We start from the raw sequence: 15,894 nt of genomic DNA on the forward strand, positions 1-15,894 counted from the left end.
TGCGCTCTTTCTTTCTCTCTCTGCGCTCTTTCTTTCTCTGCGCTCTTTCTTTCTCTCTCTGCACTCTTTATTTCTCTCTCTGCGCTCTCTCTCTCTCTCTGCGCTCTCTCTCTGCGCTCTTTCTTTCTCTCTCTGCGCTGTTTCTTTCTCTCGCTGCGCTCTTTCTCTCTCTCTGCGCTCTTTCTCTCTCTCTGTGCTCTTTCTCTCTCTGCGCTCTTTCACTCTCTGCGCTCATTCTCTCTCTGCGCTCTTTCTTTCTCTCTCTGCGCTCTTTCTTTCTCTCTCTCTGCGCTCTTTCTCTCTCTCTCTCTCTGCGCTCTCTCTCTCTCTCTCTGCGCTCTTTCTTTCTCTTTCTCTCTCTGCGCTCTTTCTTTCTCTCTCTCTGCGCTCTTTCTCTCTCTCTGCGCTCTTTCTTTCTCTCTGCGCACTTTCTTTCTCTCTCTCTGCGCTCTTTCTTTCTCTCTGCGCTCTCTCTCTCTGCGCTCTTTCTTTCTCTCTCTGCGCTCTTTCTTTCTCTCTCTCTGCGCTCTTTCTCTCTCTCTTTCTGCGCTCTTTCTTTCTCTTTCTCTCTCTGCGCTCTCTCTCTCTGCGCTCTCTCTCTCTGCGCTCTTTCTTTCTCGCTGCACTCTTTCTTTCTGCGCTCTTTTTTTCTCTCTTTGCACTCTTTTTTTCTCTCTCTGCGCTCTCTCTCTCTCTGCGCTCTTTCTCTCTCTCTGCGCTCTTTCTTTCTCTCTGCGCACTTTCTTTCTCTCTCTCTGCGCTCTTTCTTTCTCTCTGCGCTCTCTCTCTCTGCGCTCTTTCTTTCTCTCTCTGCGCTCTTTCTTTCTCTCTCTCTCTGTGCTCTTTCTCTCTCTCTTTCTGCGCTCTTTCTTTCTCTTTCTCTCTCTGCGCTCTCTCTCTCTGCGCTCTCTCTCTCTGCGCTCTTTCTTTCTCGCTGCACTCTTTCTTTCTCTCTGCGCTCTTTTTTTCTCTCTTTGCACTCTTTTTTTCTCTCTTTGCGCTCTTTCTTTCTCTCTCTGCGCTCTTTCTTTCTCTGCGCTCTTTCTTTCTCTCTTTGCGCTCTTTATTTCTCTCTCTGCGCTCTCTCTCTCTCTCTGCGCTCTCTCTCTGCGCTCTTTCTTTCTCTCTCTCTGCGCTCTTTCTCTCTCTCTTTCTGCGCTCTTTCTTTCTCTTTCTCTCTCTGCGCTCTCTCTCTCTGCGCTCTCTCTCTGCGCTCTTTCTTTCTCGCTGCACTCTTTCTTTCTCTCTGCGCTCTTTTTTTCTCTCTTTGCACTCTTTTTTTCTCTCTTTGCGCTCTTTCTCTCTCTGCGCTCTTTCTTTCTCTTTCTCTCTCTGCGCTCTTTCTCTCTGCGTTCTTTCTTTCTCTCTGCGCACTTTCTTTCTCTCTCTCTGCGCTCTTTCTCTCTCTCTGCGCTCTTTCTCTCTCTCTGCGCTCTTTCTTTCTCTCTGCGCTCTTTCTTTCTTTGCGCTCTTTCTTTCTCTCTCTGCGCTCTTTCTTTCTCTCTCTCTGCGCTCTTTCTCTCTCTCTCTCTGCGCTCTCTCTCTCTCTCTCTGCGCTCTTTCTTTCTCTTTCTCTCTCTGCGCTCTTTCTTTCTCTCTCTCTGCGCTCTTTCTCTCTCTCGGCGCTCTTTCTCTCTCTCTCTCTCTCTGCGCTCTTTCTTTCTCTTTCTCTCTCTGCGCTCTCTATCTGCGCTCTTTCTTTCTCTCTGCGCTCTTCCTTTCTTTCTCTCTGCTCTCTTTTTTTCTCTCTTTGCGCTCTTTTTTTCTCTCTTTGCGCTCTTTCTTTCTCTCTCTGCGCTCTTTCTTTCTCTCTCTGCGCTCTTTCTTTCTCTGCGCTCTTTATTTCTCTGCGCTCTTTATTTCTCTCTCTGCGCTCTTTATTTCTCTCTCTGCGCTCTTTATTTCTCTCTCTGCGCTCTTTATTTCTCTCTCTGCGCTCTTTCTCTCTCTCTGCGCTCTTTCTCTTTCTCTGCGCTCTTTCTCTCTCTCTGCGCTCTTTCTCTCTCTCTGCGCTCTTTCTCTCTCTCTGCGCTCTTTCTCTCTCTCTGCGTTCTTTCTCTCTCTCTCTGCGCTCTTTCTGTCTCTCTCTGCACTCTCTCTCTGCGCTCTTTCTTTCTCTCTGCGCGCTCTCTCTCTCTCTGCGCTCTCTCTCTGCGCTCTTTCTTTCTCTCTCTCTGCGCTCTTTCTCTCTCTCTCTCTGCGCTCTTTCTTTCTCGCTGCACTCTTTCTTTCTCTCTGCGCTCTTTTTTTCTCTCTTTGCACTCTTTTTTTCTCTCTTTGCGCTCTTTCTTTCTCTCTCTGCGCTCTTTCTTTCTCTGCGCTCTTTCTTTCTCTCTCTGCACTCTTTATTTCTCTCTCTGCGCTCTCTCTCTCTCTCTGCGCTCTCTCTCTGCGCTCTTTCTTTCTCTCTCTGCGCTGTTTCTTTCTCTCGCTGCGCTCTTTCTCTCTCTCTGCGCTCTTTCTCTCTCTCTGTGCTCTTTCTCTCTCTGCGCTCTTTCTCTCTCTGCGCTCTTTCTCTCTCTGCGCTCTTTCTTTCTCTCTCTGCGCTCTTTCTTTCTCTCTCTCTGCGCTCTTTCTCTCTCTCTCTCTGCGCTCTCTCTCTCTCTCTCTGCGCTCTTTCTTTCTCTTTCTCTCTCTGCGCTCTTTCTTTCTCTCTCTCTGCGCTCTTTCTCTCTCTCTGCGCTCTTTCTTTCTCTCTGCGCACTTTCTTTCTCTCTCTCTGCGCTCTTTCTTTCTCTCTGCGCTCTCTCTCTCTGCGCTCTTTCTTTCTCTCTCTGCGCTCTTTCTTTCTCTCTCTCTGCGCTCTTTCTCTCTCTCTTTCTGCGCTCTTTCTTTCTCTTTCTCTCTCTGCGCTCTCTCTCTCTCTGCGCTCTCTCTCTCTGCGCTCTTTCTTTCTCGCTGCACTCTTTCTTTCTCTCTGCGCTCTTTTTTTCTCTCTTTGCACTCTTTTTTTCTCTCTTTGCGCTCTTTCTTTCTCTCTCTGCGCTCTTTCTTTCTCTGCGCTCTTTCTTTCTCTCTTTGCGCTCTTTATTTCTCTCTCTGCGCTCTCTCTCTCTCTCTGCGCTCTTTCTCTCTCTCTGCGCTCTTTCTCTCTCTCTGCGCTCTTTCTTTCTCGCTGCACTCTTTCTTTCTCTCTGCGCTCTTTTTTTCTCTCTTTGCACTCTTTTTTTCTCTCTTTGCGCTCTTTCTTTCTCTCTCTGCGCTCTTTCTTTCTCTGCGCTCTTTCTTTCTCTCTTTGCGCTCTTTATTTCTCTCTCTGCGCTCTCTCTCTCTCTCTGCGCTCTTTCTCTCTCTCTGCGCTCTTTCTCTCTCTCTGCGCTCTTTCTTTCTCTCTGCGCACTTTCTTTCTCTCTGCGCTCTCTCTCTCTGCGCTCTTTCTTTCTCTCTCTGCGCTCTTTCTTTCTCTCTCTCTGCGCTCTTTCTCTCTCTCTTTCTGCGCTCTTTCTTTCTCTTTCTCTCTCTGCGCTCTCTCTCTCTGCGCTCTCTCTCTCTGCGCTCTTTCTTTCTCGCTGCACTCTTTCTTTCTCTCTGCGCTCTTTTTTTCTCTCTTTGCACTCTTTTTTTCTCTCTTTGCGCTCTTTCTTTCTCTCTCTGCGCTCTTTCTTTCTCTGCGCTCTTTCTTTCTCTCTTTGCGCTCTTTATTTCTCTCTCTGCGCTCTCTCTCTCTCTCTGCGCCCTCTCTCTGCGCTCTTTCTTTCTCTCTCTCTGCGCTCTTTCTCTCTCTCTTTCTGCGCTCTTTCTTTCTCTTTCTCTCTCTGCGCTCTCTCTCTCTGCGCTCTCTCTCTCTGCGCTCTTTCTTTCTCGCTGCACTCTTTCTTTCTCTCTGCGCTCTTTTTTTCTCTCTTTGCACTCTTTTTTTCTCTCTTTGCGCTCTTTCTCTCTCTCTCTGCGCTCTTTCTTTCTCTTTCTCTCTCTGCGCTCTTTCTCTCTGCGTTCTTTCTTTCTCTCTGCGCACTTTCTTTCTCTCTCTCTGCGCTCTTTCTCTCTCTGCGCTCTTTCTCTCTCTGCGCTCTTTCTTTCTCTCTCTGCGCTCTTTCTTTCTCTCTCTCTGCGCTCTTTCTCTCTCTCTCTCTGCGCTCTCTCTCTCTCTCTCTGCGCTCTTTCTTTCTCTTTCTCTCTCTGCGCTCTTTCTTTCTCTCTCTCTGCGCTCTTTCTCTCTCTCTGCGCTCTTTCTTTCTCTCTGCGCACTTTCTTTCTCTCTCTCTGCGCTCTTTCTTTCTCTCTGCGCTCTCTCTCTCTGCGCTCTTTCTTTCTCTCTCTGCGCTCTTTCTTTCTCTCTCTCTGCGCTCTTTCTCTCTCTCTTTCTGCGCTCTTTCTTTCTCTTTCTCTCTCTGCGCTCTCTCTCTCTGCGCTCTCTCTCTCTGCGCTCTTTCTTTCTCGCTGCACTCTTTCTTTCTCTCTGCGCTCTTTTTTTCTCTCTTTGCACTCTTTTTTTCTCTCTTTGCGCTCTTTCTTTCTCTCTCTGCGCTCTTTCTTTCTCTGCGCTCTTTCTTTCTCTCTTTGCGCTCTTTATTTCTCTCTCTGCGCTCTCTCTCTCTCTCTGCGCTCTTTCTCTCTCTCTGCGCTCTTTCTTTCTCTCTGCGCACTTTCTTTCTCTCTCTCTGCGCTCTTTCTTTCTCTCTGCGCTCTCTCTCTCTGCGCTCTTTCTTTCTCTCTCTGCGCTCTTTCTTTCTCTCTCTCTGCGCTCTTTCTCTCTCTCTTTCTGCGCTCTTTCTTTCTCTTCTCTCTCTGCGCTCTCTCTCTCTGCGCTCTCTCTCTCTGCGCTCTTTCTTTCTCGCTGCACTCTTTCTTTCTCTCTGCGCTCTTTTTTTCTCTCTTTGCACTCTTTTTTTCTCTCTTTGCGCTCTTTCTTTCTCTCTCTGCGCTCTTTCTTTCTCTGCGCTCTTTCTTTCTCTCTTTGCGCTCTTTATTTCTCTCTCTGCGCTCTCTCTCTCTCTCTGCGCTCTCTCTCTGCGCTCTTTCTTTCTCTCTCTCTGCGCTCTTTCTCTCTCTCTTTCTGCGCTCTTTCTTTCTCTTTCTCTCTCTGCGCTCTCTCTCTCTGCGCTCTCCCTCTCTGCGCTCTTTCTTTCTCGCTGCACTCTTTCTTTCTCTCTGCGCTCTTTTTTTCTCTCTTTGCACTCTTTTTTTCTCTCTTTGCGCTCTTTCTCTCTCTCTCTGCGCTCTTTCTTTCTCTTTCTCTCTCTGCGCTCTTTCTCTCTGCGTTCTTTCTTTCTCTCTGCGCACTTTCTTTCTCTCTCTCTGCGCTCTTTCTCTCTCTCTGCGCTCTTTCTCTCTCTCTGCGCTCTTTCTTTCTCTCTGCGCTCTTTCTTTCTCTGCGCTCTTTCTTTCTCTCTCTGCGCTCTTTCTTTCTCTCTCTCTGCGCTCTTTCTCTCTCTCTCTCTGCGCTCTCTCTCTCTCTCTCTGCGCTCTTTCTTTCTCTTTCTCTCTCTGCGCTCTTTCTTTCTCTTTCTCTCTCTGCGCTCTTTCTCTCTGCGCTCTTTCTTTCTCTCTGCGCACTTTCTTTCTCTCTCTGCGCTCTTTCTCTCTCTCTGCGCTCTTTCTTTCTCTCTGCGCACTTTCTTTCTCTCTCTCTGCGCTCTTTCTTTCTCTCTGCGCTCTCTCTCTCTGCGCTCTTTCTTTCTCTCTCTGCGCTCTTTCTTTCTCTCTCTCTGCACTCTTTCTCTCTCTCTTTCTGCGCTCTTTCTTTCTCTTTCTCTCTCTGCGCTCTCTCTCTCTGCGCTCTCTCTCTCTGCGCTCTTTCTTTCTCGCTGCACTCTTTCTTTCTCTCTGCGCTCTTTTTTTCTCTCTTTGCACTCTTTTTTTCTCTCTTTGCGCTCTTTCTTTCTCTCTCTGCGCTCTTTCTTTCTCTCTCTCTGTGCTCTTTCTTTCTCTCTGCGCTCTTTCTTTCTCTCTCTCTGTGCTCTTTCTTTCTCTCTGCGCTCTTTTTTCTCTCTTTGCGCTCTTTTTTCTCTCTTTGCGCTCTTTTTTTCTCTCTTCGCGCTCTTTCTTTCTCTCTCTGCGCTCTTTCTTTCTCTCTCTGCGCTCTTTATTTCTCTCTCTGCGCTCTCTCTCTGCGCTCTTTCTTTCTCTCTCTCTGCGCTCTTTCTTTCTCTCTCTCTGCGCTCTTTCTTTCTCTCTCTGCGCTCTTTCTTTCTCTCTCTGCGCTCTTTCTCTCTCTGCGCTCTTTCTTTCTCTCTCTCTGCGCTCTTTCTTTCTTTCTCTCTGCGCTCTTTCTCTCTCTCTGCGCTCTTTCTTTCTCTTTCTCTGCGCTCTTTCTCTCTCTCTCTCTGCGCTCTTTCTCTCTCTCTCTGCGCTCTTTCTTTCTCTTTCTCTCTCTGCGCTCTTTCTCTCTGCGCTCTTTCTTTCTCTCTGCGCACTTTCTTTCTCTCTCTCTGCACTCTTTCTCTCTCTCTGCGCTCTTTCTTTCTCTCTGCGCTCTCTCTCTGCGCTCTTTCTTTCTCTCTCTGCGCTCTTTCTTTCTCTCTTTCTGCGCTCTTTCTCTCTCTCTCTCTCTGCGCTCTCTCTCTCTCTCTCTCTGCGCTCTTTCTTTCTCTTTCTCTCTCTGCGCTCTTTCTTTCTCTTTCTCTCTCTGCGCTCTCTCTCTCTGTGCTCTTTCTTTCTCTCTGCGCTCTTTCTTTCTCTCTGCGCTCTTTTTTTCTCTCTTTGCGCACTTTTTTTCTCTCTTTGCGCTCTTTTTTTCTCTCTTTGCGCTCTTTCTTTCTCTCTCTGCGCTCTTTCTTTCTCACTCTCTGCGCTCTTTCTTTCTCTGCGCTCTTTCTTTCTCTCTCTGCGCTCTTTCTTTCTCTCTCTGCGCTCTTTCTTTCTCTCTCTCTGTGCTCTTTCTTTCTCTCTGCGCTCTTTCTTTCTCTCTGCGCTCTTTTTTTCTCTCTTTGCGCACTTTCTTTCTCTCTTTGCGCTCTTTCTTTCTCTCTCTGCGCTCTTTCTTTCTCTCTCTCTGCGCTCTTTCTTTCTCTGCGCTCTTTCTTTCTCTCTCTGCACTCTTTATTTCTCTCTCTGCGCTCTCTCTCTCTCTGCGCTCTCTCTCTGCGCTCTTTCTTTCTCTCTCTCTGCGCTCTTTCTTTCTCTCTCTGCGCTCTTTCTTTCTCTCTCTGCGCTCTTTCTCTCTCTGCGCTCTCTCTCTCTGCACTCTCTCTCTCTGCACTCTCTCTCTCTCTGCACTCTCTCTCTCTCTCTGCGCTCTCTCTCTCTCTCTCTCTGCGCTCTCTCTCTGCGCTCTCTCTCTCTCTGCGCTCTTTCTTTCTCTCTCTCTCTGCGCTTTTTCTTTCTTTCTCTCTGCGCTCTTTCTTTCTCTCTGCACTCTTACTTTCTCTCTCTCTGCGCTCTTTCTTTCTCTCTCTCTGCGCTCTTTCTCTCTCTCTGCGCTCTTTCTCTCTCTCTGCGCTCTTTCTTTCTCTTTCTCTCTCTCTGCGCTCTTTCTCTCTCTCTCTCTGCGCTCTTTCTCTCTCTCTCTCTCTGCGCTCTTTCTTTCTCTCTCTCTCTCTGCGCTCTCTCTCTGCGCTCTTTCTTTCTCTCTGCGCACTTTCTTTCTCTCTCTCTGCGCTCTTTCTCTCTCTCTGCGCTCTTTCTTTCTCTCTGCGCTCTCTCTCTGCGCTCTTTCTTTCTCTCTCTGTGCTCTTTCTTTCTCTCTCTCTGCGCTCTTTCTCTCTCTCTCTCTCTCTCTGCGCTCTTTCTTTCTCTTTCTCTCTATGCGCTCTTTCTTTCTCTTTCTCTCTCTGCGCTCTTTCTCTCTGCGTTCTTTCTTTCTCTCTGCGCACTTTCTTTCTCTCTCTCTGCGCTCTTTCTTTCTCTCTGCGCACTTTCTTTCTCTCTCTCTGCGCTCTTTCTCTCTCTCTGCGCTCTTTCTTTCTCTTTCTCTCTCTGCGCTCTTTCTTTCTCTTTCTCTCTCTGCACTCTTTCTCTCTGCTCTCTTTCTTTCTCTCTGCGCTCTTTCTTTCTCTCTGCGCTCTTTCTTTCTCTCTGCGCTCTTTCTTTCTCTCTGCGCTCTTTTTTTCTCTCTTTGCGCTCTTTTTTTCTCTTTTGCGCTCTTTCTTTCTCTCTCTGCGCTCTTTCTTTCTCTCTCTGCGCTCTTTATTTCTCTCTCTGCGCTCTCTCTCTCTGCGCTCTCTCTCTGCGCTCTTTCTTTCTCTCTCTGCGCTCTTTCTTTCTCTCTCTGCGCTCTTTCTTTCTCTCTCTGCGCTCTTTCTCTCTCTGCGCTCTTTCTCTCTCTGCGCTCTTTCTTTCTCTCTCTCTGCGCTCTTTCTTTCTTTCTCTCTGCGCTCTTTTTTTCTCTCTGCACTCTTTCTTTCTCTCTCTCTGCGCTCTCTCTCTGCGCTCTCTCTCTCTCTGTGCTCTTTCTTTCTCTCTCTCTCTGCTCTCTTTCTTTCTTTCTCTCTGCGCTCTTTCTTTCTCTCTGCACTCTTACTTTCTCTCTCTCTGCGCTCTTTCTTTCTCTCTCTCTGCGCTCTTTCTCTCTCTCTGCGCTCTTTCTCTCTCTCTGCGCTCTTTCTTTCTCTTTCTCTCTCTCTGCGCTCTTTCTCTCTCTCTCTCTGCGCTCTTTCTCTCTCTCTCTCTGCGCTCTTTCTTTCTCTCTCTCTCTCTGCGCTCTCTCTCTGCGCTCTTTCTTTCTCTCTGCGCACTTTCTTTCTCTCTCTCTGCGCTCTTTCTCTCTCTCTGCGCTCTTTCTTTCTCTCTGCGCTCTCTCTCTCTGCGCTCTTTCTTTCTCTCTCTGTGCTCTTTCTTTCTCTCTCTCTGCGCTCTCTCTCTCTCTCTCTCTCTGCGCTCTTTCTTTCTCTTTCTCTCTATGCGCTCTTTCTTTCTCTTTCTCTCTCTGCGCTCTTTCTCTCTGCGTTCTTTCTTTCTCTCTGCGCACTTTCTTTCTCTCTCTCTGCGCTCTTTCTTTCTCTCTGCGCACTTTCTTTCTCTCTCTCTGCGCTCTTTCTCTCTCTCTGCGCTCTTTCTTTCTCTTTCTTTCTCTTTCTCTCTCTGCGCTCTTTCTCTCTGCTCTCTTTCTTTCTCTCTGCGCTCTTTCTTTCTCTCTGCGCTCTTTCTTTCTCTCTGCGCTCTTTCTTTCTCTCTGCGCTCTTTTTTCTCTCTTTGCGCTCTTTTTTTCTCTTTTGCGCTCTTTCTTTCTCTCTCTGCGCTCTTTCTTTCTCTCTCTGCGCTCTTTATTTCTCTCTCTGCGCTCTCTCTCTCTGCGCTCTTTCTTTCTCTCTCTCTGCGCTCTTTCTTTCTCTCTCTGCGCTCTTTCTTTCTCTCTCTGCGCTCTTTCTCTCTCTGCGCTCTTTCTTTCTCTCTCTCTGCGCTCTTTCTTTCTTTCTCTCTGCGCTCTTTCTCTCTCTCTGCGCTCTTTCTTTCTCTTTCTCTGCGCTCTTTCTCTCTCTCTCTCTGCGCTCTTTCTCTCTCTCTCTGCGCTCTTTCTTTCTCTTTCTCTCTCTGCGCTCTTTCTCTCTGCGCTCTTTCTTTCTCTCTGCGCACTTTCTTTCTCTCTCTCTGCACTCTTTCTCTCTCTCTGCGCTCTTTCTTTCTCTCTGCGCTCTTTCTTTCTCTCTCTGCGCTCTTTCTTTCTCTCTTTCTGCGCTCTTTCTCTCTCTCTCTCTGCGCTCTCTCTCTCTCTCTCTCTGCGCTCTTTCTTTCTCTTTCTCTCTCTGCGCTCTCTCTCTCTGTGCTCTTTCTTTCTCTCTGCGCTCTTTCTTTCTCTCTGCGCTCTTTTTTTCTCTCTGCGCTCTTTTTTTCTCTCTTTGCGCTCTTTTTTTCTCTCTTTGCGCTCTTTCTTTCTCTCTCTGCGCTCTTTCTTTCTCACTCTCTGCGCTCTTTCTTTCTCTGCGCTCTTTCTTTCTCTCTCTGCGCTCTTTCTTTCTCTCTCTGCGCTCTTTCTTTCTCTCTCTCTGTGCTCTTTCTTTCTCTCTGCGCTCTTTCTTTCTCTCTGCGCTCTTTTTTTCTCTCTTTGCGCTCTTTCTTTCTCTCTATGCGCTCTTTCTTTCTCTCTCTGCGCTCTTTCTTTCTCTCTCTCTGCGCTCTTTCTTTCTCTGCGCTCTTTCTTTCTCTCTCTGCGCTCTTTATTTCTCTCTCTGCGCTCTCTCTCTCTCTGCGCTCTCTCTCTGCGCTCTTTCTTTCTCTCTCTCTGCGCTCTTTCTTTCTCTCTCTGCGCTCTTTCTTTCTCTCTCTGCGCTCTTTCTCTCTCTGCGCTCTCTCTCTCTCTGCACTCTCTCTCTCTGCACTCTCTCTCTCTCTGCACTCTCTCTCTCTCTGCGCTCTCTCTCTCTCTGCGCTCTCTCTCTCTGCGCTCTCTCTCTCTGCGCTCTCTCTCTGCGCTCTCTCACTCTCTGCGCTCTTTCTTTCTCTCTCTGCGCTCTTTCTTTCTCTCTCTGCGCTCTTTCTTTCTCTCTCTCTGTGCTCTTTCTTTCTCTCTGCGCTCTTTCTTTCTCTCTCTCTGTGCTCTTTCTTTCTCTCTGCGCTCTTTTTTCTCTCTTTGCGCTCTTTTTTCTCTCTTTGCGCTCTTTTTTTCTCTCTTCGCGCTCTTTCTTTCTCTCTCTGCGCTCTTTCTTTCTCTCTCTGCGCTCTTTATTTCTCTCTCTGCGCTCTCTCTCTGCGCTCTTTCTTTCTCTCTCTCTGCGCTCTTTCTTTCTCTCTCTCTGCGCTCTTTCTTTCTCTCTCTGCGCTCTTTCTTTCTCTCTCTGCGCTCTTTCTCTCTCTGCGCTCTTTCTTTCTCTCTCTCTGCGCTCTTTCTTTCTTTCTCTCTGCGCTCTTTCTCTCTCTCTGCGCTCTTTCTTTCTCTTTCTCTGCGCTCTTTCTCTCTCTCTCTCTGCGCTCTTTCTCTCTCTCTCTGCGCTCTTTCTTTCTCTTTCTCTCTCTGCGCTCTTTCTCTCTGCGCTCTTTCTTTCTCTCTGCGCACTTTCTTTCTCTCTCTCTGCACACTTTCTCTCTCTCTGCGCTCTTTCTTTCTCTCTGCGCTCTCTCTCTCTGCGCTCTTTCTTTCTCTCTCTGCGCTCTTTCTTTCTCTCTTTCTGCGCTCTTTCTCTCTCTCTCTCTGCGCTCTCTCTCTCTCTCTCTCTGCGCTCTTTCTTTCTCTTTCTCTCTCTGCGCTCTTTCTTTCTCTTTCTCTCTCTGCGCTCTTTCTTTCTCTTTCTCTCTCTGCGCTCTCTCTCTCTCTGTGCTCTTTCTTTCTCTCTGCGCTCTTTCTTTCTCTCTGCGCTCTTTTTTTCTCTCTTTGCGCTCTTTTTTTCTCTCTTTGCGCTCTTTCTTTCTCTCTCTGCGCTCTTTCTTTCTCACTCTCTGCGCTCTTTCTTTCTCTGCGCTCTTTCTTTCTCTCTCTGCGCTCTTTCTTTCTCTCTGCGCTCTTTTTTTCTCTCTTTGCGCTCTTTCTTTCTCTCTTTGCGCTCTTTCTTTCTCTCTCTGCGCTCTTTCTTTCTCTCTCTCTGCGCTCTTTCTTTCTCTGCGCTCTTTCTTTCTCTCTCTGCGCTCTTTATTTCTCTCTCTGCGCTCTCTCTCTCTCTGCGCTCTCTCTCTGCGCTCTTTCTTTCTCTCTCTCTGCGCTCTTTCTTTCTCTCTCTGCGCTCTTTCTTTCTCTCTCTGCGCTCTTTCTCTCTCTGCGCTCTCTCTCTCTGCACTCTCTCTCTCTGCACTCTCTCTCTCTCTGCACTCTCTCTCTCTCTCTGCGCTCTCTCTCTCTCTGCGCTCTCTCTCTCTCTGCGCTCTCTCTCTCTGCGCTCTCTCTCTCTGCGCTCTCTCTCTGCGCTCTCTCTCTCTCTGCGCTCTTTCTTTCTCTCTCTCTCTGCGCTCTTTCTTTCTTTCTCTCTGCGCTCTTTCTTTCTCTCTGCACTCTTACTTTCTCTCTCTCTGCGCTCTTTCTTTCTCTCTCTCTGCGCTCTTTCTCTCTCTCTGCGCTCTTTCTCTCTCTCTGCGCTCTTTCTTTCTCTTTCTCTCTCTCTGCGCTCTTTCTCTCTCTCTCTCTGCGCTCTTTCTCTCTCTCTCTCTCTGCGCTCTTTCTTTCTCTCTCTCTCTCTGCGCTCTCTCTCTGCGCTCTTTCTTTCTCTCTGCGCACTTTCTTTCTCTTTCTCTGCGCTCTTTCTCTCTCTCTGCGCTCTTTCTTTCTCTCTGCGCTCTCTCTCTCTGCGCTCTTTCTTTCTCTCTCTGTGCTCTTTCTTTCTCTCTCTCTGCGCTCTTTCTCTCTCTCTCTCTCTCTCTCTGCGCTCTTTCTTTCTCTTTCTCTCTATGCGCTCTTTCTTTCTCTTTCTCTCTCTGCGCTCTTTCTCTCTGCGTTCTTTCTTTCTCTCTGCGCACTTTCTTTCTCTCTCTCTGCGCTCTTTCTTTCTCTCTGCGCACTTTCTTTCTCTCTCTCTGCGCTCTTTCTCTCTCTCTGCGCTCTTTCTTTCTCTTTCTCTCTCTGCGCTCTTTCTTTCTCTTTCTCTCTCTGCACTCTTTCTCTCTGCTCTCTTTCTTTCTCTCTGCGCTCTTTCTTTCTCTCTGCGCTCTTTCTTTCTCTCTGCGCTCTTTCTTTCTCTCTGCGCTCTTTTTTTCTCTCTTTGCGCTCTTTTTTTCTCTTTTGCGCTCTTTCTTTCTCTCTCTGCGCTCTTTCTTTCTCTCTCTGCGCTCTTTATTTCTCTCTCTGCGCTCTCTCTCTCTGCGCTCTCTCTCTGCGCTCTTTCTTTCTCTCTCTGCGCTCTTTCTTTCTCTCTCTGCGCTCTTTCTTTCTCTCTCTGCGCTCTTTCTCTCTCTGCGCTCTTTCTTTCTCTCTCTCTGCGCTCTTTCTTTCTTTCTCTCTGCGCTCTTTTTTTCTCTCTGCACTCTTTCTTTCTCTCTCTCTGCGCTCTCTCTCTGCGCTCTCTCTCTCTCTGTGCTCTTTCTTTCTCTCTCTCTCTGCTCTCTTTCTTTCTTTCTCTCTGCGCTCTTTCTTTCTCTCTGCACTCTTACTTTCTCTCTCTCTGCGCTCTTTCTTTCTCTCTCTCTGCGCTCTTTCTCTCTCTCTGCGCTCTTTCTCTCTCTCTGCGCTCTTTCTTTCTCTTTCTCTCTCTCTGCGCTCTTTCTCTCTCTCTCTCTGCGCTCTTTCTCTCTCTCTCTCTGCGCTCTTTCTTTCTCTCTCTCTCTCTGCGCTCTCTCTCTGCGCTCTTTCTTTCTCTCTGCGCTCTTTCTTTCTCTCTGCGCTCTTTCTTTCTCTCTCTGTGCTCTTTCTTTCTCTCTCTCTGCGCTCTTTCTTTCTCTCTGCGCTCTCTCTCTCTGCGCTCTTTCTTTCTCTCTCTGTGCTCTTTCTTTCTCTCTCTCTGCGCTCTCTCTCTCTCTCTCTCTCTCTGCGCTCTTTCTTTCTCTTTCTCTCTATGCGCTCTTTCTTTCTCTTTCTCTCTCTGCGCTCTTTCTCTCTGCGTTCTTTCTTTCTCTCTGCGCACTTTCTTTCTCTCTCTCTGCGCTCTTTCTTTCTCTCTGCGCACTTTCTTTCTCTCTCTCTGCGCTCTTTATTTCTCTCTCTGCGCTCTCTCTCTCTCTGCGCTCTCTCTCTGCGCTCTTTCTTTCTCTCTCTCTGCGCTCTTTCTTTCTCTCTCTGCGCTCTTTCTTTCTCTCTCTGCGCTCTTTCTCTCTCTGCGCTCTCTCTCTCTCTGCACTCTCTCTCTCTGCACTCTCTCTCTCTCTGCACTCTCTCTCTCTCTGCGCTCTCTCTCTCTCTGCGCTCTCTCTCTCTGCGCTCTCTCTCTCTGCGCTCTCTCTCTGCGCTCTCTCTCTCTCTGCGCTCTTTCTTTCTCTCTCTGCGCTCTTTCTTTCTCTCTCTGCGCTCTTTCTTTCTCTCTCTCTGTGCTCTTTCTTTCTCTCTGCGCTCTTTCTTTCTCTCTCTCTGTGCTCTTTCTTTCTCTCTGCGCTCTTTTTTCTCTCTTGCGCTCTTTTTTCTCTCTTTGCGCTCTTTTTTTCTCTCTTCGCGCTCTTTCTTTCTCTCTCTGCGCTCTTTCTTTCTCTCTCTGCGCTCTTTATTTCTCTCTCTGCGCTCTCTCTCTGCGCTCTTTCTTTCTCTCTCTCTGCGCTCTTTCTTTCTCTCTCTCTGCGCTCTTTCTTTCTCTCTCTGCGCTCTTTCTTTCTCTCTCTGCGCTCTTTCTCTCTCTGCGCTCTTTCTTTCTCTCTCTCTGCGCTCTTTCTTTCTTTCTCTCTGCGCTCTTTCTCTCTCTCTGCGCTCTTTCTTTCTCTTCTCTGCGCTCTTTCTCTCTCTCTCTCTGCGCTCTTTCTCTCTCTCTCTGCGCTCTTTCTTTCTCTTTCTCTCTCTGCGCTCTTTCTCTCTGCGCTCTTTCTTTCTCTCTGCGCACTTTCTTTCTCTCTCTCTGCACTCTTTCTCTCTCTCTGCGCTCTTTCTTTCTCTCTGCGCTCTCTCTCTCTGCGCTCTTTCTTTCTCTCTCTGCGCTCTTTCTTTCTCTCTTTCTGCGCTCTTTCTCTCTCTCTCTCTGCGCTCTCTCTCTCTCTCTCTCTGCGCTCTTTCTTTCTCTTTCTCTCTCTGCGCTCTTTCTTTCTCTTTCTCTCTCTGCGCTCTCTCTCTCTGTGCTCTTTCTTTCTCTCTGCGCTCTTTCTTTCTCTCTGCGCTCTTTTTTTCTCTCTTTGCGCTCTTTTTTCTCTCTTTGCGCTCTTTCTTTCTCTCTCTGCGCTCTTTCTTTCTCACTCTCTGCGCTCTTTCTTTCTCTGCGCTCTTTCTTTCTCTCTCTGCGCTCTTTCTTTCTCTCTCTCTGTGCTCTTTCTTTCTCTCTGCGCTCTTTCTTTCTCTCTGCGCTCTTTTTTTCTCTCTTTGCGCTCTTTCTTTCTCTCTTTGCGCTCTTTCTTTCTCTCTCTGCGCTCTTTCTTTCTCTCTCTCTGCGCTCTTTCTTTCTCTGCGCTCTTTCTTTCTCTCTCTGCGCTCTTTATTTCTCTCTCTGCGCTCTCTCTCTCTCTGCGCTCTCTCTCTGCGCTCTTTCTTTCTCTCTCTCTGCGCTCTTTCTTTCTCTCTCTGCGCTCTTTCTTTCTCTCTCTGCGCTCTTTCTCTCTCTGCGCTCTCTCTCTCTGCACTCTCTCTCTCTGCACTCTCTCTCTCTCTCTGCACTCTCTCTCTCTCTCTGCGCTCTCTCTCTCTCTGCGCTCTCTCTCTCTCTGCGCTCTCTCTCTCTGCGCTCTCTCTCTCTGCGCTCTCTCTCTGCGCTCTCTCTCTCTCTGCGCTCTTTCTTTCTCTCTCTCTCTGCGCTCTTTCTTTCTTTCTCTCTGCGCTCTTTCTTTCTCTCTGCACTCTTACTTTCTCTCTCTCTGCGCTCTTTCTTTCTCTCTCTCTGCGCTCTTTCTCTCTCTCTGCGCTCTTTCTCTCTCTCTGCGCTCTTTCTTTCTCTTTCTCTCTCTCTGCGCTCTTTCTCTCTCTCTCTCTGCGCTCTTTCTCTCTCTCTCTCTCTGCGCTCTTTCTTTCTCTCTCTCTCTCTGCGCTCTCTCTCTGCGCTCTTTCTTTCTCTCTGCGCACTTTCTTTCTCTCTCTCTGCGCACTTTCTTTCTCTCTCTCTGCGCTCTTTCTCTCTCTCTGCGCTCTTTCTTTCTCTCTGCGCTCTCTCTCTCTGCGCTCTTTCTTTCTCTCTCTGTGCTCTTTCTTTCTCTCTCTCTGCGCTCTTTCTCTCTCTCTCTCTCTCTCTCTGCACTCTTTCTTTCTCTTTCTCTCTATGCGCTCTTTCTTTCTCTTTCTCTCTCTGCGCTCTTTCTCTCTGCGTTCTTTCTTTCTCTCTGCGCACTTTCTTTCTCTCTCTCTGCGCTCTTTCTTTCTCTCTGCGCACTTTCTTTCTCTCTCTCTGCGCTCTTTCTCTCTCTCTGCGCTCTTTCTTTCTCTTTCTCTCTCTGCGCTCTTTCTTTCTCTTTCTCTCTCTGCACTCTTTCTCTCTGCTCTCTTTCTTTCTCTCTGCGCTCTTTCTTTCTCTCTGCGCTCTTTCTTTCTCTCTGCGCTCT

This window comes from Ascaphus truei, unplaced genomic scaffold, assembly GCF_040206685.1.
Source record: "Ascaphus truei isolate aAscTru1 unplaced genomic scaffold, aAscTru1.hap1 HAP1_SCAFFOLD_140, whole genome shotgun sequence".
Lineage (NCBI taxonomy): Eukaryota > Metazoa > Chordata > Amphibia > Anura > Ascaphidae > Ascaphus > Ascaphus truei.